The 25667-nt window shown below is 39.5% G+C and overlaps 1 protein-coding gene across 3 annotated transcripts in view; it reads left to right on the forward strand.

The window, feature by feature from the left end:
- SCAI (suppressor of cancer cell invasion) overlaps window positions 1-25667 on the forward strand; it is a 114616-nt gene that overhangs the window by 11323 nt on the left and 77626 nt on the right. The window contains exon 1 of one of the 3 annotated variants that reach the window (XM_060101249.1): window positions 10174-10216. The exons of the other annotated variants lie outside the window; for them this stretch is intronic. The gene's annotated coding sequence lies outside the window, so the exon portion shown is untranslated. Of the gene's footprint in view, window positions 1-10173; window positions 10217-25667 lie in introns of those variants that run through there. 3 annotated transcript variants of the gene reach the window in all.

A 25667-nucleotide genomic window follows, 5' to 3' on the forward strand; every position in this document is an offset into this window, starting at 1 on the left:
TGTATTGGTGATGGAAAAATCTTAATATTTTGATGGAGCAACTTGTTTGGAACTTTTTTTGAAACCACCAAGATTAGTGAATTGTAAAAGATATCCATAAGGTAGTGAACTAATTGACCATATAGTCAGTATGAATCTTATTTCACAATATCAGGTAACCATGAAAAGTTACTATATATATTATTTATTTTAAATGAAGTTAAATCCAACCTTGGGACACCCCCTCTCCCCCCAGTCCTATCAAACTGATGAAAAATTCAATCTTAGGGATTAAGAATGGGCATCCACCCCTCCTTAGGGTTGTACAAGAATCTGAGAGGCTTATGAGGAACCAGGAGAAGGGTGGAAGGTTATTTTACGTCCACTGTGGCTGTGTCTGGTAAGCATGTTGTCTAAGAGGGTGTGGGTCCTTGGTGTTTGGTGGCTCTAATAGTTACGGCTGACTTGAGGCACAAGAATCTTTGCCAGGTATGGGGATTCTGGTGCAGAGGTTTCAGCTTTCCCGGGTACAATACATACCCGTTTCCCTGTAAAGACTTGTCACTTGTCCTTTATCTAGAACACTGCTAGGAGGTGGAATTGCAAGGCCTCTCTTTTTGTGAGTCCCAAAGCTCTCCTTCCTCTTCCCAGTTAAATTACCCCCTTTTTTCTTCTAGTTTCTACCTTTCTGCCCTCAAAGGCACTATGTTTCCACCCTTCCCTCAGATAATCTCCTCAAGGAGTTCATATTTTCAGAAAACAAACACAAACCTCCCTTGAGGCAAAGACTGTTTTCTTGGAGATGGGGGAATACAGTGAGAATAAAATGTCCATTGATGTCTTAATCACTTACCCAGCTACTTTTTTTTTTCTTTTTTTCCCCTCAATAATTCCTTTAGTCCCTGTGGTGGTTTTAAAGAACTGTGTACAAATTCTTTGATTCTCCTTTCTTTAAAAGATGGAGCTTAATTCTCCCCTTGAGTGTGGGGTGAACTTAATGACTCATTTCTAGGGAAGAGAATACAGAAATAATGAGATGTCATTTCCCAGATCAGGTTATAAGGAGTCTTCGTCTTCTATCTTGGGTATTCCTCTCTCTCTCTCTCTCTCCCCCTCCCTCCCTCCCTCCCTCCCTCCCCCCCCCCCCTCCTCACTCCCTCTGGAGGAGGCTACCTGCCATGATGCAAGGCAACCCTGCATAGAGGGGAGCCATGCTGTGCAGAGACTCAGGCAGCCTATGAGGAGGGCCACATGTTAAGGAAGCCAGGCCTGCCAGCAACCACATGAGTGAGCTTGGAAGGGAGTCCTACATTAGTTGAGCCTTGAGGTGACTACAGCCCTCTCCAACAGCTTGACTTATTATCCTGGTTTCACAAGGTCTGAGTTATGTGAGCCCATGATTTTTTTATTTTTAAAGAGAGTCTCCTTTCTTCCAGCACTGGCTCCATTGTACCCAAAGGGCTCAATCTCTGGCTAAGCTTTTTCTCCTTCTGGAGAGGTCTCTGATATGCTCTGTGCATGTGTGTGTTTTGGAAGCAGCTATCTTTTGATTAAAGGCATTGAAGGACAGTTTACTTTCAGGCAGTGATGTGTCCCTGTGCTAATAACTGAATCTCCAGCCATTTGCATGTCATCATCTTCAGAGTCTTTGCTCTCTCCCTGGTCTTTTGTCCCACAGATTGGGAGGTAGTCCCCTGCTCATGTTCACTCTTATTAAGGGAAGAGCCAAGGCTTCCCTGGTGGCGCAGTGGTTGAGAGTCCACCTGCCGATGCCGGGGACACGGGTTCGTGCCTGGTCCGGGAAGATCCCACATGCCGCGGAGCGGCTGGGCCCGTGAGCCATGGCCGCTGAGCCTGCGCGTCCGGAGCCTGTGCTCCGCAACGGGAGAGGCCACAACAGTGAGAGGCCCGCGTACCACAAAAAAAAAAAAAAAAAAAAGGGAAGAGCCAAAAGGTAGTTGCCTAGTGAAAGGGTCAGTTTTCCTCTGCCTGGTACCTGTCACCAGGTTTTGAACTCTGTTTCAACCCCTTCTTGGTTGTCTGGGAAGAGTAGGCAAATCAGAGTCAAGTAAGCTGTGATGATGTCTGATTTTATCTGTCGACTTGGCTATAGGGTGCCCAGATATTTGGTCAGACATTATTCCTGGTGTGTTAGGGTGTCTCTGGATGAGATTAACATTTGAATCAGTAGTCTTGAGTAAAGCAGACTGCCCTCTCCAATGTGGGTGGGCCTCATCCAGTTAGTTGAGGACCTCAAACAAAAAGGCTGAGTAAGAAGGAACTCCTCCTGCCTGACTGCTTGAGTTGGGACCTCAGTCCTCCTTGCCTTTGGATGAGAGCTGAAACCTTGCTCTACTTGGATCTCAAGGCTGCTGGCTCCCAGACTGGAATTTAAACCATCAGCCCTCCTGTTTCTCAGGCCTTCAGACTCAAACTGGAACCATATCATTGGCTCTCCTAGGTCTCCAGCTGGTCGACTGTAGATCTTGGGACTTCTCAGACTCCATAATTGTGTGAGCCAATTCCTTATTATCTATGTGTGTACACACACACACACACACACACACACCTCCCACATCTTGTTGGTTCAGTACATAAACCTAGTCTTTTTCGTGGCCTTTGTTTCATTCCTGGTTTTCCATAGTTCTCCTAAGGCTGTCATAGCTTCTGCATTATTAGCTGTGGGTTCTCTTCATGGATGCAGTCTGCCATGAAATGGCCATCTTCACCACAAACTAAGCAGGAGGGGTGCTGTGTTTTCATAAACTTGGCAGCTGTCTTGGAAACATTTCACTCTCAGGCTAGGCACCATTCTTTATAGTCTTGTTTTGCAATTGGGTTTCTTTCTGTCAAGCTCTCTCCATATAGTCCATGGGCCTTGAAAGCATATGTGCCTGTTGGCAGTATCCTGGGAGTTCTTCCTGGATGGGGAGCCCGTGTTGAAAGTGCTCACACATGGTTTCCCAAAAGCCTGTAAAGTAGCTGTCAGAACTTTTAAACTATTGTGATCATTGCCAAACTGTAGAGTTATCACATACAGATTTTTAGAGAACAGCTGCCCAAAATAAAGATCTTAGATTTAGAATTATTGCCATTAGCCTGTCTTTCTAATATATAAGCAAGCCATTTACCTATTGAGGTAACTCCTGGATGGTGATAATAAAATTGTCATCAACAAGTAAGAGGATTCTTACTTTTTTATAAAATAGAAACATGCATCTATATTGTCCCAAACCAGTTTTAAATCTTTAAGATGTAAGTTAAAAGGAAGGGGAATGCCTTTAATAATTTATAAGAGAATTACAGAATTTGTGTTGGAAGAGATTAGTTGTTGAGTCCAACCATAAGCACATCAGGGGAAATCCTACTGTAACATACCTAAAAAAGGAAGTTCTTAAAAATTACTGGTCTCAGTCTTTTCAAATATGGTTTACTTCGTGTTTACCAATACCTGACATTGTATTCAGTGTTTCCTAAGAACTTCACCTAAGTCGAATGTCTCATGTACATGCTATTGCGCTGTAACAGAAAGACCAGTAGCATTTAGTAGAGGTGTTAGTGAGTTCGTGGTACTTCTGTCATTATTGATTTTTCTCATAACCAGATAATAAAATCACAACAATTTTCATATGGATGGCCACAGAAGTTTTACTCTTAAAAAAAGGTTCTTATACTTGAAAATGTTGGAAAGCACTGAATTAGATATGTCTGGAGCTATTTCTAGCTCTAGTATGTGGAGATAGGACTGTGGTTTAAGGATGGAGTCTTTGTATAAGAATGTGTTTAAAGGGCATACAGTACAGCATGCTGGTGAAATCCCTAGAGCTTTGGCTGGTTTCTAGCTACCCCATTTCTTTTTTTCCTGTGTGCCTCAGGGGTTTGATTCATCTTTTTTTTTCACCACATCTATTATGTAATCTGTTGTTCTCTCTGCTCATATACCCTTCTTAAAAGGGTTTGAAACAGGATGCAGGTGCCTCAGCTTTTCCCTTACGCTGTTAACTCTGAACGTATTTGATGCATTTTCATTTTTAAGCATTTTCATTGCCAGTGACAATAGAGAATGAAATGAATGAATAAAATTTTATGCATTTTAGAATTTAGAGTTTTACTAAAATTAAGAGGTTTCCCTAATCTTCACTGTAAGGTACATGAGAAAAGCTCAATTTTCTGGTAGTTGCTAGAATTAAAGCAGTGGACTAAGTGATGTCAAAGTTTCTTCCAGCTCAAATATGTTTAATTTTTACTGAGAGATTGCTCAGTTTCCTTATTTTATCATCTTTTTTATTCTGGGAAGTACCTACCCATCCTTTTTTCTCTTTTTCTCTTCATTTGGCCCTGAAGGTAATTACTCATGGCCCTGAAGGCCACTGAATTCATTTCATCACAGAGGAGGTTATTATTATTATTATTATTATTTTTTGCCACGCCACCGCAGAGCTTGTGGGATTTTAGTTCCCTGACCAGGGGTTGAACCCACGCCCTCAGCAGTGAGAGCACAGAGTCCTAACCACTGGACCGCCAGGGAGTTCCTCAAGGTTATTTTCAGTCTCTTTACCCATTGCTTTTTGCAGGAAAAGTCTACTTAATAAAGACCAATAAACACCAGCAAAAAGTCAATTTCAGTATATTCTGAACATAACTATTCCATTGGTGTGGTAGATTGTGTTTCCCAAAGATGTCTGCAATCGTATCTTTCATCCCATATGTTCTTACAATGTGACCTTGACATTCCTTCCACCTAGTGGTGAGGTCTGTGTCCCCATCTCCTAACCAGGGCAGGCCTTTATAACTGTCTCCACCAGTAGAGCATGGCTCCAGCAAAACTATATGACTTCTGGGGCTAGGTCATTGAAATGCCATGTACTTCCACCTTCCTGTCTTGGGATAGATGCTTAGAACCTAGCTGCCAGCCCAAGTGAGAGGCCCGTGTAAGAGAGAAACTGAAGCTCCTGGCCCTCAGCCCCAGCTGAGCACCCAACTGCTATCCAGCATCAGCTTGCCAGCCGTGCGAGTGAGCCATCCTAAAAGCAGATCATAATCCTCTAGATCCCCACCAGGTTGCCCCAGTTGGTGCCCACGTAGAGCAGAGAAGAGCTATCTCTGCCAAGCCCTGCCTAAATTGCAGACTCACAATCACAGTGAAAGGTTGTTTTAAGCCACTAAGTTGTACAACAGAAAATAACCGAATTGGCATTCCATTTTGCCAGAGTTAGAGACCATACTATGTATTAAACTGCCTCAGCTTTAAGAACTAGATGTATTTCTACCTTCAGGAGCACTGTCAGTATCATAAGAGAAGAAAAACAGATTCTGTGTCTTCTTCCTTTATAGATTTTTATCTCATTGACTTTCATTTTACATGTTTATTGTTTTGTTTTTTTAAATTAATGAATAGTACAAAACAGCAAAAACTGGACAATAATATCCCTGCCCAGATAACTCCATTCTCATGTCCTTGTAACTTAGAAGGTTGTGTGCATGTTAATAATGAACTATGACTTTGGAATGACTCAGGCCAGATGTGTGACCTTGGAAAGCAGCATCCTCTTTGTAAGTCAGTTTCTTTATCTATAAAATGGTAACAACCTAAATGGGAAAAGAATTTGAAAAAGAATAGATACATGTATACATATAACTGAATCACTTTGCTGTACACCTGAAACTAACACAACATTGTTAATCACCTACACTTTAAATAAAATAAGTTTAAAAAAAATGGTATCTACTTCATATGGTCGTTGAGAGACTTTGGTGATATATACATATCAAGTGATAGTGCCTGTCACAAAATAGTGGCTCTTCATTACTACTGCTAATCACGATTACTGTTATTGGTCTTATTATTATTATTATTATTATTATTATTTTTTTTTTTTTTGCTGTACGCGGGCCTCTCACTGCTGTGGCCTCTCCTGTTGCGGAGCACAGGCTCCGGACACACAGGCTCCGCGGCCATGGCTCGCGGGCCCAGCCGCTCCGCGGCATGTGGGATCTTCCGGGATCGGGGCACGAACCCGTGTCCCCTGCATCGGCAGGCGGACCCTCAACCACTGCGCCACCAGGGAAGCCCTGGTCTTATTATTTTTAGACTAGGGAGGGGAAGGATAACCAGCAGAAATCTGAAATGGTGGAGTAAATACTCCCAAGAAGTTAGGGACAGAAGGATGCTAGGAAGTCTGAAGGGACTAAGGAATTATTAAGCATGTTTTAGATTGTTGAAGGCTTAAAGGTTTACTGAAGAGCTGAAGAGCAGAATGACCTCTTTGGGAAAAAGGATTAGGGAAGGTGATGGAGAAATTTCGAAAACAGGGGTGAGCTGATGCTGGTTTTCGGACTTCTTAATAATGACTGGCATTTACTGATTATGCAGTGATGTCTCAGATATATTACCTGTTGTCACTAGTTTATTTTTTTGCAAGCCCTTTGAATTTATTGATGAATACTTTGCATGCAGTAAAATGTAAAGATCTGACGTGTTCAGTTCACTATATGTTTTTATATGTTTTTATCAGTTCTTAATTGTTTAGTGTTTTGGTTGATTACAGAGTAGAGTAAATGAACTAAATGGGAGGAGGGGCCTCAGGGAGAATAACTTAATCCCTAGGGTGCTGGTGCTTATTAGCAGATCAAGGTTGTATTTGTTACTTCATTAGAAGACAGACGGTATTATTCCCATTTTCAAATAGAGAAACTGAGGCTCATGAAAATAAAGTGATTTGCCCAAAGTAACATAGCTAGAAAATGGCACAGTCAAGACAAAACAGTTTTTGTCTGGCTCTATAAATTTTTTGCTATTACAGACTGAAATAGTGACATTGGAATTTATTTTTTTAACTTTGCTGGAGATAATTTCCTATGAGGGTTTATTAAAGTCCCATAAGTGGGCTTCCCTGGTGGCACAGTGGTTGGGAGTCCGCCTGCCGATGCAGGGGACACGGGTTCGTGCCCCGGGCTGGGAAGATCCCACATGCCGGGAGCGGCTGGGTCCGTGAGCCATGGCCGCTGAGCCTGCGCGTACAGAGTCTGTGCTCCACAACGGGAGAGGCCACAACAGTGAGAGGCCCGTGTACTGCAAAAAAAAAAAAAAAAAAAAAAAGTCCCATAAGTAAAATGAAAACAGTTCTTGATGTGGGTGTCTTCTGGTTTCAAATGCTTCAAACTTCCTTAAAGCTTCCAAAGCCATTATTTTCTGTTTTACCAATTTCTATAATTGATATAGTATAGTTTTAACTGGTATTCCTCTCCAGTGGTTCAGGTACTTAGATAAAAGTAATTGTTGTGGGTAACCTAGTGCATTTTTACTTTTAAGTATCAAAGAAAGTATAGACCATTAAGAATGAAAAGAATTCAGTTTCTAGACAGTTCGTGCTATTACAGGACTCTTAGATACAAGATTTAAAAGCAGAAATGTTTAAGTTACATTCATTTTACTGGATAACAGCCAAAGCCTCATGCTTGAGACTGGATGGTGGACAAGTAATTTGCTATGTTACTGGGTGAAGAACATCTTCAGATGCAGGAATGTAGTCTCTGATTCAGTCAGCATAGAGTTCCCGAACAGCTCAGGTTTTTCTTTCTTCTCTCATAGTTTAGATTTCTTTATTCTCTGCAGCATGTTCTATTTTTTTGTTGTTCTGTTTGAAAATTGACATCAGATAAAGAAATACATATAATAGATGAAAGGGTAACTGAGAGTTCAGCCATTTTCATAAATTCTTTTAAAAAATTTGTTCATTTTATGAAAAATACTAGCACAGAAAATGAGATGGTTAAGACAGATTTCATTTGTAAACAATCATTTGTTCAACAGATATTCTAAAAGCATCTAGATGTGCTAAGTGGTTTTTTTTTAATTCTGAGGACTTTTAATGGCTAGATAGTCTACTTGACATTCTCAAGAATACTGGAAACAGAGAATGGTTTTCTTTTAACATATTGTTGATGGTTTCATCTCTTAGATCTTTTCCCCCTAGTTTCTTATAAACTAGTACAAACCTAAGAGTTTTTATTGTGAGATAATAGAAAATATATGGTGGTCTTTGCCCTCAGTTCCTGACACGGAGCCCTTGAAACGTTTATAATTTCCTGGGTGATGAATGTCTTTGTTCTGATGAGGTGACTGGGTGGGCTCCTGGATGAGGGCTGGTCACCGGAAAGACCAAGCCATGGTTAGAAGCTTGGTCAGCACTGCCACCCATTCTCTTGAGAAGGGAGAAGGGCTGAAAATGGAGTTAATGATTGATCATGCCTACATGATGAAGCCTCCATAAAATCCCCAAAGTACGGGGTTCAGAGAGCTTCCAGGTTGGCGAGCACGGGGAGGTGCTGGGAGAGTGGCATGGAAGCCACTGGACAGGGCATGCAAGCTCCACGCCCCTTTCCACATACCTTGTCCTATGCTTCTCTTCCATCTGACTGTTCCTGAGTTATATCCTTTTACAGTAAACTTGATCTAGTAAGTAAATGTTTTTCTGAGTTGCGTGAGCCACTCTAGCAAATTAAGCAAACCTAAGGAGGGGGTCATTGGAACCCCCAGTCTGTAGCTGGTCAGTCAGCAGCACGGGGGGTAACCTGGGCTTGTGACTGATATCTGAAGTTGGGGAAGTGGCAGTCTCGTGGGACTGAGCCCTTAACCTGTGGAAACTGATGATTGCTCCAGGTAGACAGTGTCAGAATTGAGCTGAATTCCTGTCGGTGTCAGAGAATTGCTTGGTGGTGCCGGGGGAAACTGCCACACATTGGTGACCAGAGTGAAGTGTTTTGTGTGAGTAGTAACGGAGATTCACAGGAGAAAAATAGTAGGGAAGGAGGACTGGGTTTTTCCCTACATAGGAAGGAAGTAGGGGTTTTTCCTTTTTAATATCTCAAGAGTAATCCAGTGAGTGTTTCATACTACAATTTGCCCTATTCCTGATAACCCTTTCTCTGCTCTTACAATAAAAAAAAAAAAAAGAGTGTGTGTGTGTGTTGCTGCATTTTGCTTTCTGTCTTCTTCCTCAGCTATAAGAGAATATAAGCTCTGTGAGGGCAGGGATGTTTCTTTGTTCATAAAGCACTCAGAATATCCAGAACATAGTAGGTGTTCAAGAAATATTTTGTTGAATAAATAGTGTTTAGTTTAATTAATTATTTTAAAATGAAATCTAATATATGTACAAAAAAAGCATATAGGACATATGGGTACTTTAAAAAAGAAAAACAAAATAAACATCTTTGTCCCACTGGCCAACTTTAAAAATAGTGCATTATCAATATTCTTGAAAGTTCCTCATATGCCTCTCTTTTATGGCATTCACTTCCTTCCTTTCCCAGTCAGAGGAAAGCACTACTTTGAAGTGGTTTTTATTCCCTTGTATTTTCTTCATTGTTTTTGACATGTGGAAGTAATTGTAAATATATTGTTTAGTTTTAGATTTGTTAAACTTTATATATATATGAAATCATACTGCTTGTATTCCTTTTCAGTTTGCTTTATTCATTCAGCATTAGGAGTTTGAGATTCTTTCATGTTAATACATGTAGATGTTTAACCTTCATTTTCAGTGTTATATAGAACTCAACTACATGACTGTGCCACAATTACCCATTATCCGATCTGTGAGTAACTGAATTGTTTCTAAGTTACAAACTATGCAACCACAGACATTTAAAAAAATACCTCCTGATGTACATGTGCAAGAGTTTCTTTAGGGTAAGTATCTAAAGACTTTCTGGGTCATTGGGTTTTGTCAACTCAGTAATGACAATCATTTTCCAAAGTGGTTGTACCAATTTATTCTCCTATCATCCACTTCCATGAGAGTTCCAGTTTCTCTACTTCCTTGCCAGCGCTTGATATTTAAAAATTTTAACCACTGTGGTAGGGGTATAATAATATTACTCTGTGTGTGTGTGTGTGTGTGTGTGTGTGTGTGTGTGTGTGTTTTAAGAAAACATTTTTTATTTCATTCTTAACCACAGATGCTTGGGCACTTCACAGCTTCTCAAACCTTGGGGTCATATTGGGTGTCATCACCTCCTTTCCTGTGCCACATGATTTTCACATGGTATTTGTTTTTTTGTTGCAGCAACCACTGGAAAAACCAGCTTCACAAAGATATGGCATTATGGCAAGGAATGTAAAGTGATCTAATGTTAACACTGAACTGCTGAACACTGAGCTTGTAGATTGTGGAGTATCCGACAGATGTCACTGTGTTTCCCTTGAAAGTTTAAAATAACCCGCAGCATCCTTGTGAGTTTGCTGTGGTTCCCCGAGGTGTGTGGACACACATTTTAGGAACCATGGCCTTGGAATATTAATCATGGTTATCTCTAGGAAGAAAAATTTTTACTTATTTTTTTATACTTTCTGGATTTTCTACATTTCTTTTATAATGAGCATATAATGCATAAGAGGCATCAGAGAAAATATTATATCTGTGTCCTGTTTGTAAAGTCCATACTTTATTTTACTTTTTCCTTAGTGTTTACCTAATGTCCTTTTTCTGTTCCACATTAGTCATATTTCCTCAGAGACCTCTTGACAGTGACAGTTTCTCAGATCTTTCCTATTTTTGACGACCTTGACAGTTTAAAGCGTATTGGTGAAGTAGTTTTTCAGATGTCTTTCAACTGGGGAAGACCATGGGGTAAAATGTCGTTCCCATCACATCATATCGAGGGTCCATGCTATCCACATGACTTATCACTGTTAATGCTAACCTTGATGCCTAGCTGAGTATCAGGGTTCTTCACTGTAAAGTTACTCCTTTATTCCCCGCTTCCATATTGTATTCTTTGGTAGGAAGTCACTATGTGCAGTCCACACTCAAAGAACGGGTGTTATGCACCACTTCCTTGAAGGCAAAATATGTAAATTATCTTAAATTCTTCTTCATTGGAGATTTGTCTGTTCTCCCACTTATTTATTTACTTAATTTATTGTCTGTCTATCTATTTATGTATTCAATCATTTATATAGTTGAACTCAAGGATTTTTTTTTTATACTTTGGGTTATAATCCATTACTGCTTTATTTTTTGTTGTTGCTGAAATTGTTCCAGCTTGACGATTGAGAGTTCTTCAATTGGCTGCTGTATCCCTTTGACATACTCCTGTCATTGTGGGTTTAAAATAAAAAAAATTTTTTAGAACACTTCTTACTTTCTAGCACTACAAGATGCTCCAGGCTCATCTTGTATATTTCTTGCCTCAGTCATAGAATCAGACATTTCTCCAAGAAACACTGTTTCATTTTATTGGAAAATGGTATTTGGTACTGGGGTATTGGTTATTTGTATATATGTTTATTGGTTATTTGTATATCCTGTTTGTTATGTAACAAGCCTGTTCAAGACTTCTGTCAGAGTTGAGTTGTTGCAGCAGAGAGTGTATGACTCACAAAGCCTAAAACATTTACTATGTGGCCCTTTATAGGAAAAGTTTGCTTGCTTCTGTAGTTATGATAACTATTATATATATGATAACTATTATAATGTCAGTTCTTACCTCTATAGTTATGATAACTATTATAATAGTTATGATAACTGTTATAATGGGTTGGTTTTGATTGGTTGATTTTTCTCATCATCAGTGGTCATATTTTTCTGCTCCTTTGCTTTTTTAAAATTTTATTTTATTATTATTATTATTATTTTAGGCCACGCCCCATGGCATGTGGGATCTTAATTCCCCAATCAGGGATCAAACCCATGCCCTCTGCATTGGAAGCACAGAGTCTTAATCACTGGACCGCCAGGGAAGTCCCTTTTTTTTTTTTCTTTTTTGTCCCCCTGCTTCTTTGGATGCCTGGTAATCTTTGACTAGATGCTAGACATTGTGGAGGGATTGGAGTTTTGTTTTTCTTCTTATAAATTTCTGGAGATTTTCCCTGAGATACAGTTAAATTATTTGGAAATATCTTGATGCTTCTGGGTCTTGGTTTTAAGCTTTGTTGGGTGGACCAGGGCAGCATTTAGGGCTATTGTCACTAGGGCTTGTCATTCTCTACTACTATGGCAAGACCCTTCTGAATATTCTACCAAGGAATTATAAGGTTTTGCAAGTCTAGCTGGTGGGAACAGACACTACTGTTGGTCCTGTCTAAGCTCTCAGCATTGTTTCCTCTAGTCCTCTCTGGTGATTCTTTCCCCTGTCTTTGGTGGTTTGCTTCCATTCATGGGCTGATGTGTATTCAGTGGAATACTTGAGAGGAACTCCCCGCACATCTCCAGCATTTTCTCTCCTATACGATATCCTGCACTGTGAACTCTAGCTGCATTGGTCTCCCTCTACTCTCAGCTCTGTCTTTTCAGCTTGTGATATCCCTTGGGCTCTGCCTGGGATCCCTTTCCCTGCACCACACCCTGGAAATGCTCTCAAGGCCGTGTCTTGGGTGCAGTTATAGAACTCACCTATTTTTTGTCCTCAGAGATCACTGGGGTTTTTTGTTGTTGCTGTTTCTCGATGTACAGTGTCTTGAAAAACCATTGCTTATCTATTTTGCTGATTTCTTTTGGTTGTTTAATGTAGGAGGGTAAATCTGGTCCCTGTTACTACATCTTGGCCAGAAGTAGAAGTCCTTGAAATCTTTTTTTTAAATTCCTGAGTGAGTGTTTAATTTTGTCAAATCCTTTTTCTATATCTGTTGAGATGATCGTATGATTTTTTTTCTCTTTTTTTCCCCCTGTTAATGTGGGTTGAATTACATTGATTTTTTTCCCCCTAATGTTAAATCAACCTCGCATTTCGGGAATAAACCCTACTTATGCATGATAAATAATCCTTTTTAATATATTCGCTGTATTCAATTTACTAGTATATTTTTTAGGATTTTTGCATCTATGTTTATGTTCATATACTGCCCTTCCTTAGGTTATGACATCAGGGTTATCCTGGTTTATAAAATGGATTGGGAAACATTCCTTCTTTTTCTCTAGAAAGATTTACATAATATTGATGCTTTTTCTTCCATAAATGGTTAGACAAATTCTCTGGTGAAGCCATGTGATGATTTTATTTGCGAAACTGTTTAATTACAGATCTATGTCTTTAATATATTTAGGACTATTGAAATTTTTAAATTTTTGTTTCAGTTTTGGTCAGTTATTTTTCTAAGAAGACAAATGATCCTTTCAAGGTCATATGTCTAATAATGAATAAAACTTCCAGTCCTGTTCTTCTTCAGATTATGTCATACCATCTTAATATATACTTTTAAATTTGTATACTTTTTTATCCTCTCTGGTAGATTGTAAACTAGCAAGCAGGTTCTATCTCTGGTAAAACTTAGTATCATCTGAAGCTTAGGACCAAATAGATGTTTGAATTAACTTAAAGCATACTTGGGTTTGTATTGAGATTTTAAATGGTTTAAGTGGTTGTTTTAATTGATTTAAGTGGTTGTTTCAGTGCTTCATTTGGGCTCTGTCAGTCTCTACAATGTACGTTTTACCTCTTTGACGGTGGGTATTGTTGTTTAGAGTATGTATTGAATAAAAAGATAGGAATAATGAATTGAAAGTATAGTTCTTGGGACTTCCCTGGTGGCGCAGTGGTTAAGAATCCGCCTGCCAGTACAGGGGACAAGGGTTCGATCTCTGGTCCAGGAAGATCCCACATGCCATGGAGCAACTAAGGCTGTGCGCCACAACCACTGAGCCTGTGCTCTAGACCCTGCGAGCCACAATTGCTGAGCCCACGTGCCACAACAACTGAAGCCTGCATGCCCCAGATCTCGTGTGCCGCAACTACTAAGCCCGCGTGCTGCAACTACTGAAGCCTGCATGACTAGAGCCCATGCTCCACAACAAGAGAAGCCACCACAATGAGAAGCCCGCACACCACAACAAAGAGTAGCCCCCGCTTGCCACAACTAGAGAAAGCCTGCGCGCAGCAACTAAGACCCATGCAGCCAAAAATAAATAAAAATTAAAAATTAAAAAAAAAGAAAATATTGTTCTTAAATTTTGGAAGTACCATTTATATTATTATATTTATTTTTCTATATTTCACTCAATTTTTTTATTTCCTAAAACTTAGTAGAATAGGTATCTGTCTATAATTCTAGGGCAATTGAAAGAAAAACAATTCTAGTTCAGAATATGATTTACCAAAACCATTTTTTATTTCTATTCAAGAGAGATTGTAACTTGAATTGAATTCTGTGATCAGGGAGATTTAGTGAATATGTAACATTTCAATACCATAAAATGTTTCCATCTTGTTATAGTAGACTTAGTTTAAGATTCACCTGTTAGGGAAGAATGTGAGTTTGAAGTGGAGAGGGTTCAATTGAAGGTCTCTTTCTATAAAATTTGTAGTCCACTGACAACAGAAATATTACCTAGCAGCAGTTTACAGGTGCCAAGAGAGGCCAGAAAAGTATCGTAGTAGAAATTGTACAGGAGAGCTGTGAAACTAGATCCCTGATGATGTCAGGCAGGAAATAAAGCTTACCAGGCTAAAAAAATTTTACTGGATGGCTAGGCCATTGGAAATGAATCTTCCAGTGCTTGTATTTTTTATTGGGCTTTTATTTTATTTTTTAAGTGTTATTTAATTTTATTATTTATGTATTTATTTATTTTTGGCTGTGTTGGGTCTTCATTGCTTTGTGCGGGCCTTCTCTAGTTGTGGCGCGCGGGCTTCTCACTGCAGTGGCTTCTCTTGCTGCGGAGCATGGGCTCTAGGTGCACGGACTTCAGTAGTTGTGGCACGTGGGCTTCAGTAGTTGTGGTTCGCGGGCTCTAAAGCACAGGCTCAGTAGTTGTGGCACACGGGCTTAGTTGCTCCGCGGCATGTGGGATCTTCCCGGACCAGAGCTCGAACCCGTGTCCCCTGCGTTGGCAGGCGGATTCTTAACTACTGCGCCACCAGGGGAGCCCCTATTGGGCTTTTATGTTGAATAGACAGTCAGTTACTTACACTTAAGTAATTTAAACTGTTTAAAAAATTTAAACCAAAATTTTCTTAGAAATTTTCTAAGATCATATTGAATAAATATTAACTTCTTTTTCCTTTAAAGTATTTAATTCTCTGAGAGTAAGGTTTGGAAATGCATTAAGAGAGGGGTTTTAAGTTCTTGGGGATAAAATAGAGTAAGTAGTTAAAGCAGTTTCCTTTTCTGTGCCAAAAATGGAAATACAGAAAATATAATTAAGCAATTGTACCAGAGTATTTATCTGTGATTCTCTTTATTTCTAAAGTACATTTCCCATTTCCACTGTACGCATTCAGATATATTATACAGAATCATTGAGCCTAAAGGACTTTGAAGGAATATCTGCTGGGATTGGTTTATTTTGTGGGGAAGAGGAACAAGGAAGGTATCTTTGAGATACAAGTAATTTGCCTAGTGTCATGAAGGGAATAGGAACATTTTTAGCACTTGAGGAAATAGAACTTTTCCTTAATTACTGTTGTGTTAGTGAGTTATTTGAAATTTGACATGTGTGGTGATGGCTTGGTTTTCTCACCACCAGATGGCTTCTCAAAGTTGGTATGTCACTTTTAGTGACTGCCAGCAAAAGTAAAAACTGTCAAGCCCCTTTGAAGGTCATTACCATTTAGGAAACAAAAACAGTGTTGACACTTTAAATAAGAATAGCTTTAGGTTCTTAGAATTGAGAGAAGTTTATTATGAAATTATTTAAGCTTTCTAGGCTGCTTCTATACTGGTGACACACTCTTCTGTCTTTTATTATGCATGCCCCTTGAGGTTCACAGATAGGTTTTAGACTGATGTTATAGAATACTAAAAGGAATAGAGATGGTCCCATAACTTCAGTTATACGCAGTCCTTGTAACTGTGTTGTACATTGAAATCTTACCTACGGCAAGACTTAAAATCAGTCTGGTTCACTTCTGGTTCATAGAACATTGATATTAACAATTTAAAAAATGCATTCAACTCATAACATCATTAAAGAAATTTTTGAAGAAGCAAAAAAAAATTGCTGCCTAAGTTGAGAAAAATTTCTTTTTATAGAAAAGTTTTATTTTGAGCTCAGATTGCAGCTGCATTATAGCCTGTACAGCAGAGCCAGTATTGAAACAGAGCTTAAAAACTAGGATTCTAGGGCTTCCCTGGTGGCGCAGTGGTTGAGAGTCCGCCTGCCGATGCAGGGGACACAGGTTCGTGCCCCGGTCCGGGAAGATCCCACATGCCGCGGAGCGGCTGGATCCGTGAGCCATGGCCGCTGGGCCTGCGCGTCCGGAGCCTGTGCCCCGCAATGGGAGAGGCCACAACAGTGAGAGGCCCGCATAGCACAAAAAAACCCAAAACTAGAATTCTACCATTTTTATGAAATGAAATGAAAAAGAAAAGGATATAAAGTTTTGTATATGAAACTGAGTATGCTGTTTCATAAAAGCCATACCTCTGAAATGTGTTACGTAAGTAGCTTAACATGCTGATTTCTCTTGAACGAGATTAAGTTTGAAATCAGCAAAAAAGTCTTCCTGTAATTGGAGTTTCTGAGTCGAAAAATATTCTTCATTTATTCCTTAAAAAACTAAGTATTCAGGCTTCCCTGGTGGCGCAGTGGTTGAGAGTCCGCCTGCCGATGCAGGGGACACGGGTGTGTGCCCCGGTCCGGGAAGATCCCACATGCCGCGGAGCGGCTGGGCCCGTGAGCCATGGCCGCTGAGCCTGCGCATTTGGAGCCTGTGCTCCGCAACGGGAGAGGCCACAACAGTGAGAGGCCTGCGTACCGCAAAAAAAAAAAAAACCAAAAGAACAAAAAAACTAAGTGTTCAAAACTTATTACGAAGCTACAGTAATCAAAGCACTGTAGTCCTGGCATAAAGACGGGCATATAGATCAGTGGGATAGAATTGAAAGTCCAGAAATGAAACCTATAGATCTCTGATCAATTGAGTTTCATTAGGGGTGCCAAGAGAAGTCAGTGGTGAAATAATAGTCTTTTCAATAAAAGTGCTGGGACAGCTGGACATCCACATGCAAAAGAATGAAGCTGGACCCCTCACCTCACATCATGTATGAAAATTATCTCCAAATGGATCATAAATCTGAATGTAAGAGCTAAAACTAAAACTCGGAAGAAGACATAGAAGTAAATCTTTGTGACTTTGGATTAGGCAGTGGTTTCTTTGATATGATACCAAAAGTGCAAGTGGCAAAAGAAAAAATAGATAAATTGGACTATATCAAAATTAAAAGCTTTTTTTTGCTTCAAAGGACACCCTCAAGAAACTGAGAAGACAACCCACAGAATGGGAGAATTGATTTGCAAATCATGTATCTGATAAGGAATGTATCCAGAATATTAAAAAACTCTTACAACTAATAAAAAGACAAATAATCCAATTTACAAGTGAACAAAGGATTTTAGTAGTCATTTCTCCAAAGAAGATACATACTTGGCCGGCAAGCACATGCAAAGATCACTAGGGAAATTTGAATCAAAACAACGAGATACCATTTTGTACCCACTAGTATGGCTATAATAAAAAAGAAAGACAATTACAAGGTTGATGAAGAAATTGTGCCCTCACTACAGACCTGGTGGGATTGTAAAGTGATGTAGCCGCTTTTGCATAATTTGGCAGTTCCTCAAAAAGTTAAGAACATAGAGTTACCATGTGACCCAGCAACTCCACTTGTAAGTATATACTCAAGAAAAATGAAAATGTATGTTCACACAAAGACACGTACACAGATTTTCAAGGCAGCATATTTATAATAGCCAAAAAGTAGAAACAACCCGAATGTTCATCAATAGATAAATAGTTAAATTAGATATGGTATTTCCATACAGTGGAATATTATCCAGTCATAAAGGAAATGAAATACTGATACATGCTACAGTATTGATGAATCTTCAAAACATGTTAAGTGAAAGAAGCCAGTCCTTAAAGTCCACCTATTGTGTGATTCCATTTATGTAAAACATCCTGTACAGGCAAATCCATAGAGAGAGAGAGTAAATTCATGGTTGCCAGGGTTAGGGGTAGGGGAAAATGAAGAGTGACTGCTAATGGGTATGAGATTTCTTTTAGGAGGTGATGAAAATGTTCTGGAATTAGGTAGTGATGATCGACATAGAATTTTTGTGAATTTACTAAAAACCAATGAGTTATACAGTTTAAAGAGGTGAGCTTTATGGCATGTGGATTATATCTCAAGTAAGCTGTTATTAAAAATACCCTGTGTTATAAATAACTTACTCTAATGACTAATGCAAGATTGTTTGTGATTAAAAAATGAATTGGAATCATAAAGCAGTTAACCACTTCCAGGTCAGGTGGCGACTGAGAAGCAGCTGAGAAAAAAATTGCATGAACCTCCAGCAGACACCAAATAAAACTTGGCAATATGCAGTTGCTGCTGTACGGCCAAATGTAAGGTAGCATTTTTGTTTAGACTTTTTTGGAGTAGGCCATTTGGATTTACATTGAAGATGGTTCTTAGTTTGAAATATATATTTTGTGCTTGTAACAGGTTTTTACGTAGGTGGGTTAAAACAGTGATTACAAAATTAGAATGTGACAAAATAAAACCTTGTACCTGAATTCCATTTGTTGTCAAATTATTCACTAAACAAATGGGAGAAAGAATTGTTTGGGTTGCAAACGTACTACCTCATTATTACTTAGATAGAAATAGATGCTGTCTTCTGGGAAGCATCTTGAATTACTTTCAGAAAGATATTTGGTCACTTGCTGATTGGTCAGGTCAGTATTTTTATCTTTGACATTTGCTATTTCTGATGAATTCTTTTTTTTTTTATAGGAGATGGAGCAGTCTGCTCTTTTCTTAAAAAATTTATTTTTGGCTGTGTTGGGTCTGCCTTGCTGTGCACGGGCTTTCTCTAGTTGCAGTGAGTGGGGGCTACTCTGTTGCGGTGCGTGGGCTTCTCATTGTGGCGGCTTCTCTTATGGAGCACGGGCTCTAGGCACGCAGGCTTCAGTAGTTGTGGCATGCGGGCTCAGTAGTTGTGGCGCGTGGGCTCTAGAGCGCAGGCTCAGTAATTGTGGAGCACGGGCTTAGCTGCTCTGTGGTGTGTGGGATCTTCCCGGACCAGGGCTCGAACACGTGTCCCCTTCATTGGCAGGGGGATTCTTAACCACTGAGCCACCACGGAAGTCCCTGAATGTTTGTTTTAAAAAATGGTTTATCTATGACCTGGATTTTTGGAATTGTACCAACACTACTGTTGTAATTTATATAAACATTTCCCTGGGTTTATCATCTTTCATTTATTGCTAGTCGGTACTAGATTTTAATATGATAATGGAAGTCAAAACTTATACTCATGTGATTATCCACTTTAAATTTCCTTTAATCATTAAAAAAAAGATGAACTTAATTTTACAGTACGATTTGACCCATGGGGTTATGTTATTTTAAGTAATGCTAAAGCCCTCCCAACTTTGTGAAGAAGCATGCTCAGATGGTTAATTTGGGAAAGTATTTGACTTAAGGGCCAATTAAACTTTTGTTTTGGCGCTAGCCAGTAGCTTCTTTGAGATAACTATCCTAAAGTGATTTTAGCTTTCTGCTGTAACAAACAGTGCAAAGAATTTTTTTCCCTTGCTTTCCCTGCAAAGAATTACTAAGTAAAGTACACTGCAACAAATCGCTTCATTTTGCAGCTTTTGTGAAATTTTTGTTTTGTTTGTTTTTCCTTTGATGTGTTGAGAGCTGGCAAAGAAGATGACCTGACAGGCAGAATTAGACTGAAATCTTTGGGGCGATTGTTAAGTGTTTGGATCCTCAAGCCTGATGCCTAGAGGAAGTGTTGGCAAGGATAGAACTATAAATCTTAAATTGTTACTCAATTAAGATGCATTCATGACTCTTCTCCATTAAGATTTGGAGTTAACTGTTTGTAACTAGTTACAGCCATGTAACAGGTATACCTCATACTAGAAACTCCTTTGTCATTTTTCCAGTTACTCTGCTAGGTGGGTTTTAATATAATAGGAAGAATATGATATCAGCTCTTCCATACTTTGGACTAGAATGATTTTGTTCTCTTGTCAACTTGAAGAGACTAGCTGAATCCCTTTCTAGTGGCTGGCCTTAGTATTTGATTGTAGATTTTGTGTTCATTTCTACTTGGGGTAGTAATCCTATTAGGATATATATTGCCAATTGTATGTGAAGGTGTAGGTATATGGAGCATAAAATTAGATACACTTCCTTCCTTTGGCTCACAATCTAAATTTAGTAGGCGAGAATCTCCTTTGGTAGATGTCATTAAAAATAGAAGATACCCATCTGTCTCGAATGGTTTAGATACAATTCTGCCTACAGGCTTGGAGATGAATTATATAATGCAGACTTTCTTTTAGCCCTAGGATTCTTAGAAAAATAATGTTTTCTTTGATACAGAGGCCAAGAGTGTACAGTTTCCAGTGTTGACTTTAAATTATCCTGTAGTTCTGTGGAAATCAAGAAGAGCTAAGAGAATTGAATTTTGAGGAGAATTTTAGAAGATAAGAAGAAACAATACACTTGATTAAGAAAATTGGCTTTGAAGTAAAAATGTAGTTCCAATCCTATATTTACAACTTACTAGCTGTGTGAGAAAGTTCCTTAACCTCTTGGAGATTATAACCTCATTTATAATGTTGGGATAGGAAGCCGACTTCATAGGGCTGCAGAAGAGTAAATTAAGTGAGTTAACATGTATTTTTGCAAAACACTTTCTTCAGTGCCTGCGTGCAGAAGGCATTGCTTGGTGGGAGTTATTGTTTATGGTAATATTGCTTTTGGTTCCCTTTATTCAAAATTATGCCACCTTGATGGTAAAAAAAAAAAGTCTTAATTTAGAGCTCAGCGTTTAATATGGGGGCAGAGATGAACAGGGAATTCCTAGGGGTATTTGGAGTCATGGAAATCATTGAGAAGAGTACTGAAAAACCATCCCCAAAGGAGTACTTGTATTTAGGGGATGCAGAAGAAACAGAAATAGAGAAAGCCATCAATAAGGTGAAAAGAGAACCAAGAGAATAATGTCAGGGAATTCAAGAGGTAGGTTGCTCACCAGGTCAAATATTTTCTTCAGAAGTTCATTCAAAAATATTTTAAAACACCCTGTGTTGTGAGGTAATGGAAGGACCCTGAGGAGACCACTGAACTGGGCAGGTAGGATCTTTGAGAGAATAGAAAAATGTCCATAGACCCAGATTTTCTTGGGTAGAGAAGTAAATGTATAAAAGTAGTAAAAGTAAAAAAGTGGAAGTGGAGGCCATGAGTATAAGATGGATCCTTATGAAAATTTGTACAGATAAAGAGAGAGAGAACTTAAGGGGCAGGAGAAAGGGTTTGGGTTTGTTTGTTTTGTTTAGGAAAGAAAAAAATGAGCATGTTTGGAGTCTGAGGGAGAAATTAAACATACTGTCCAGAGAATAATTGCCGGGCAGGTCGTGGCGTGAGACAAGTGGGAACGGGATCCAGTGCACGGGTGGAGGCTGAGAGGAACCGCTGTTCTTCAGTAGAAAAGGCAGAAAGGAGGATGACACGTAAGTTTGAGGCAGGAGGGTCTCTATTTAAGTGGAGAAATGAACAGTGAACTTTTGGAGATAATAACAGACCAGTGGCCCTCAACTGAGGACGATTTTGCTTCCCAAGGGACATTTGGCCATGTCTGGAGACATTTTTGATTGTCCTAAGTTGGGGAATGTGCTACTGGCATCTAGTGTACAGAGGGGAGGCATGCTGTTGGCCTGCTGCAGCGTACAGGACAGTCTCCCCCATCAGAGAATGATCTGGGGCTTCCCTGGTGGTGCAGTGGTTGAGAGTCCGCCTGCCGATGCAGGGGACACGGGTTCGTGCCCCGGTCCGGGAGATCCCACATGCCGCGTAGCGGCTGGGCCCGTGAGCCGTGGCCACTGAGCCTGCGCGTCCAGAGCCTGTGCTCCGCAACGGGAGAGGCCACAACAGTGAGAGGCCTGCGTACTGCAAAAAAAAAAAAAGAAAGAATGATCTGGGCCCAAATGCTAAGAGTGCTGCAGTTGAGAACCTTGCCCTAGATCACAACATTTCTGCAACATGATCTTCAACAAAAGGCAAAAATTTGAATAACAGCTTGACATATCACCTCTTAGAAAGTCACAGGACGTATTAAAGTCTGAAAAATCCTCAGGAGAAAATCTAAACTGTTTGACTGAGTGACTCCCCCCAACCCCTATTATAACAACTGTTTACCTTCTGAGAAATACGTTTAGGAAAAGATTGTACTTTAATTTATTGGCTGGCTGGTACTGTGTATTCATCTTAGCTCAGAATCTATCGATAAATGATAGCTGCTATTATTACTATCCCCCCCCCCCTTCAAATGTGAAATCCTGGGCCACTTCTGACAAATGTGTTACAAGTTACAATTTTAAGGTAAATGTAGGCAATGTGAACAATCAACACAAAAAAATAAGAGCTACTTCTCATAGGTCTGTAGAATACACTGATAATTGTGCTTTTAACATCTTACATTAGAGTGTGGTGGTTCCCCAAAGATTTAGACATAGAATTACTACACGATCTAATAATTCCACTTTTGTGTATATACCCAAAGGATGAAAGCAGGGACTTGAACAGATACGTGTACACCGGTGTTCATAGCCACATTATTCACAATAGCCAAAAGGTGGTAACAACCCAAGTGTCCATCCACGGATGAATGGATAAACAAAATGTGGTATGTACATATAATGGAGTATTATTCAGCTGTCATAGGGATGAAATTCTGACACATGCTACAACATGGATGAACCTTGAAGACATTATGCTAAGTGAAATAAGCCAGACACAAAAGGACATTATGCTAAGTGAAAAAAAAGATTGTGTGATTCCACTTATCTGAGGTACTTAGATTAGTCAGATTCATAGAGACAGAACGTAGAATGGTGGTTGCCAGAGGTTGGGGGAAGAGGGATAGAGAGTTGTTCAGTGGGTACAGAGTTTCAGATCTGAAGATGAAAAAGTTCTGAACGTGAATGGTGGTGATGGTTGCTCAGCAGTGTGAAAGTACTTCATGACACTGAATTGTATACGTAAAAATGGTTAAAATGGTAAATTTTATGTTATGTATGGCCACAGTAAAACAAAACAAAACAAAACAAATCTCACATTAGAATATTTAGCAGTCAAGGGCTTTGCTGATGGTTTTTATAGAGCTTTAAAAAGGTTAGCAGAGACTGGTTTTAAACGACAGATACTGTTCCAATGAGACAGTTAAACTAAACAAAACATACATTCATTTGTTGTACCAGTGATTAATATAAATTTAACACCCCTTACTAACAGGCATGTAATTTTCCCATGTTCATTATTTACTCAATCTGTTTTTAAAAATTGTCTAAAAATGTTTGCATCAAAAGTAATATTGGAGACATTTATCTAGGGTAATGGTTTTTCTTAATCTGTGATTTTCCAATAGAGAAGAAATGGGAAAAGGGAGTGAGAGTTTTGAAATTGTAAATGTACTTACTGATTAAGGGATAAGAACACATGCACACAAACCCAGGAATTATCTTACTTCAGCTAAAACAACAACAAAACCTCAGATCTCCACTTCTAGTCTTTGTAATTGCTTTTGGCATAATAGCTATTACCTCAGACAGACTGAAAGTTTAATAACTAGATCGGAGGTTTCCTTTTCAGTAACAAATAGGAAAAACACCACCAAAGAAGTTCTCTCCCACATCTACCTCCTCCATTTCTTTAAAAAAAAATTTTTTTTTAATTGAAGTAAAGTTGATTTACAATGTTGTGTTAGTTTCTGGTGTACAACAATTGATTCAGTTATGCATATATATAATGGTTTGCATCTGCTACTCCCAAACTCCCAATCCATCTCTCCCCTACCCTTTCCATTTCTTTTTTTTTTTTTTTTTTTTCCGGTACGCGGGCCTCTCACTGTTGTGGCCTCTCCCGTTGCGAAGCACAGGCTCAGCGGCCATGGCTCACGGGCCCAGCCGCTCCGCGGCATGTGGGATCTTCCCGGACCGGGGCACGAATCCATGTCCCCTGCCTCGGCAAGTGGACTCTCAACCACTGTGCCACCAGGGAAGCCCTCCATTTCTTAATTTACAAGCAGTATGACTGTATCTCACTGCCATGCCTCATCTTTGTCAATTATAATGTTATGGGTTATTGGCCCGCCAAATTTTTTCTGGTGTATAACATTGAACAGTGCCAAATGAGTTTAAAACAATCTTGTCATTCAAAAGAGTTTATCTCTTGAAGGTTTATGTTTGATTTTGTACACTAGTATAATCATTTCGCGGTAAATAAATGTTACGCTGCTTTAGTAAGTCTCTTTTTTTTTTAAATTTTTTTTTATTTTTTTCTTTTTTTTGCGGTATGTGGGCCTCTCACTGTTGTGGCCTCTCCCGTTGCGGAGCACAGGCTCCGGATGCGCAGGCCCAGCGGCCATGGCTCACGGGCCCAGCCGCTCCGCGGCATATGGGATCCTCCCAGACCGGGGCACGAACCCGTATCCCCTGCATCGGCAGGCGGACTCTTAACCACTGCGCCACCAGGGAGGCCCAGTAAGTCTCTTTTAATCCAGGTTTAACATCCAGTAAGAGATCATTTTTATTGTTATATTTTCAGTTATGTTCCGAATATGTTTATATTCTTAAATGTTGGTACTGAAATATTGAAATTTCTATTGCTTGTTGACTGTTATTTAATTCTTGAAGGTTTATGAAGCATCTGTAATCTCTTCTTTGAAATGCAGATATATTTTAAGCCACATATCCTTCTGAAATATCCAGCATATTTTTTTGCCAATAAGTAAAGGATATTCCTTGGAAGCACCAAATTTCACATAGGAGTTAGAGAGACTAACAATACACATACAGTTCATACAATCCTTTCTCTTCTTCTTGCCTCCTTAAATCACAAGACTCTAAGGAAGAACATCCTGATTTTTAATTTGAATTTTATATGTATCTAAATATATTTACATATTTAAGTATTGATGTATTGAAAGTTATTAGAATAAAGAGAATAAAATTTTTAATTCTACCCATTTTTGGAAGGCTGAACTTAGTGACAGGTCATTTAAAAAAAAAAAAAGGAAAAAGGCATGGCATTGTTCCAGGAAAGGGTCTTGGTTGAGAATTACAGGTCCTAATTCCAGCCAACTTAAACAGCAAAGGAATTTATTGGAAGATTGTCAAGTACCTCATAGCACTGATGGAAAGACTGGAGAATCTGGTTCAAAAAACAGGCAGGAACAAAGGAATCAGAAGGCCTGGAATTACTGCCAAAGTCATACCACCTGAAGACCGTGGTTAGCGATGTGTGGTTAAGGGTACTGTTAAGGGTATGAGTGTGTTCCCCTAAAATACGTACGTTCAAATCCTAACCCCCAGAGTAGATGGGGCTTTTGGGAGGTGCTTAAATCATGAGAGTGGAAGCTCACGGGTTAGTGCCTTATAAAAGAGGCAACAGAGAGATCCCTCAGCCCCTTTGCACTGTGTGATGATATCACGAGAAGTGTGCACCCTGGAAGAGAGTCCTCACCCAACCATGCTAGCGACCTGGTCTCAGACTTCAAGCCTCCAGAGCTGTGAGAAATAAATTTCTGTTGTTTATAAGCCATCCAGTCTGTGATAATTTTTTTTTTTTTTTTTTTTTTTTTTGCGGTACGCGGGCCTCTCACTGCTGTGGCCTCTCCCGTTGCGGAGCACAGGCTCCAGACGCGCAGGCCCAGCGGCCATGGCTC

This window comes from Mesoplodon densirostris, chromosome 6 (genome assembly GCF_025265405.1).
Source record: "Mesoplodon densirostris isolate mMesDen1 chromosome 6, mMesDen1 primary haplotype, whole genome shotgun sequence".
Taxonomy (NCBI): domain Eukaryota; kingdom Metazoa; phylum Chordata; class Mammalia; order Artiodactyla; family Ziphiidae; genus Mesoplodon; species Mesoplodon densirostris.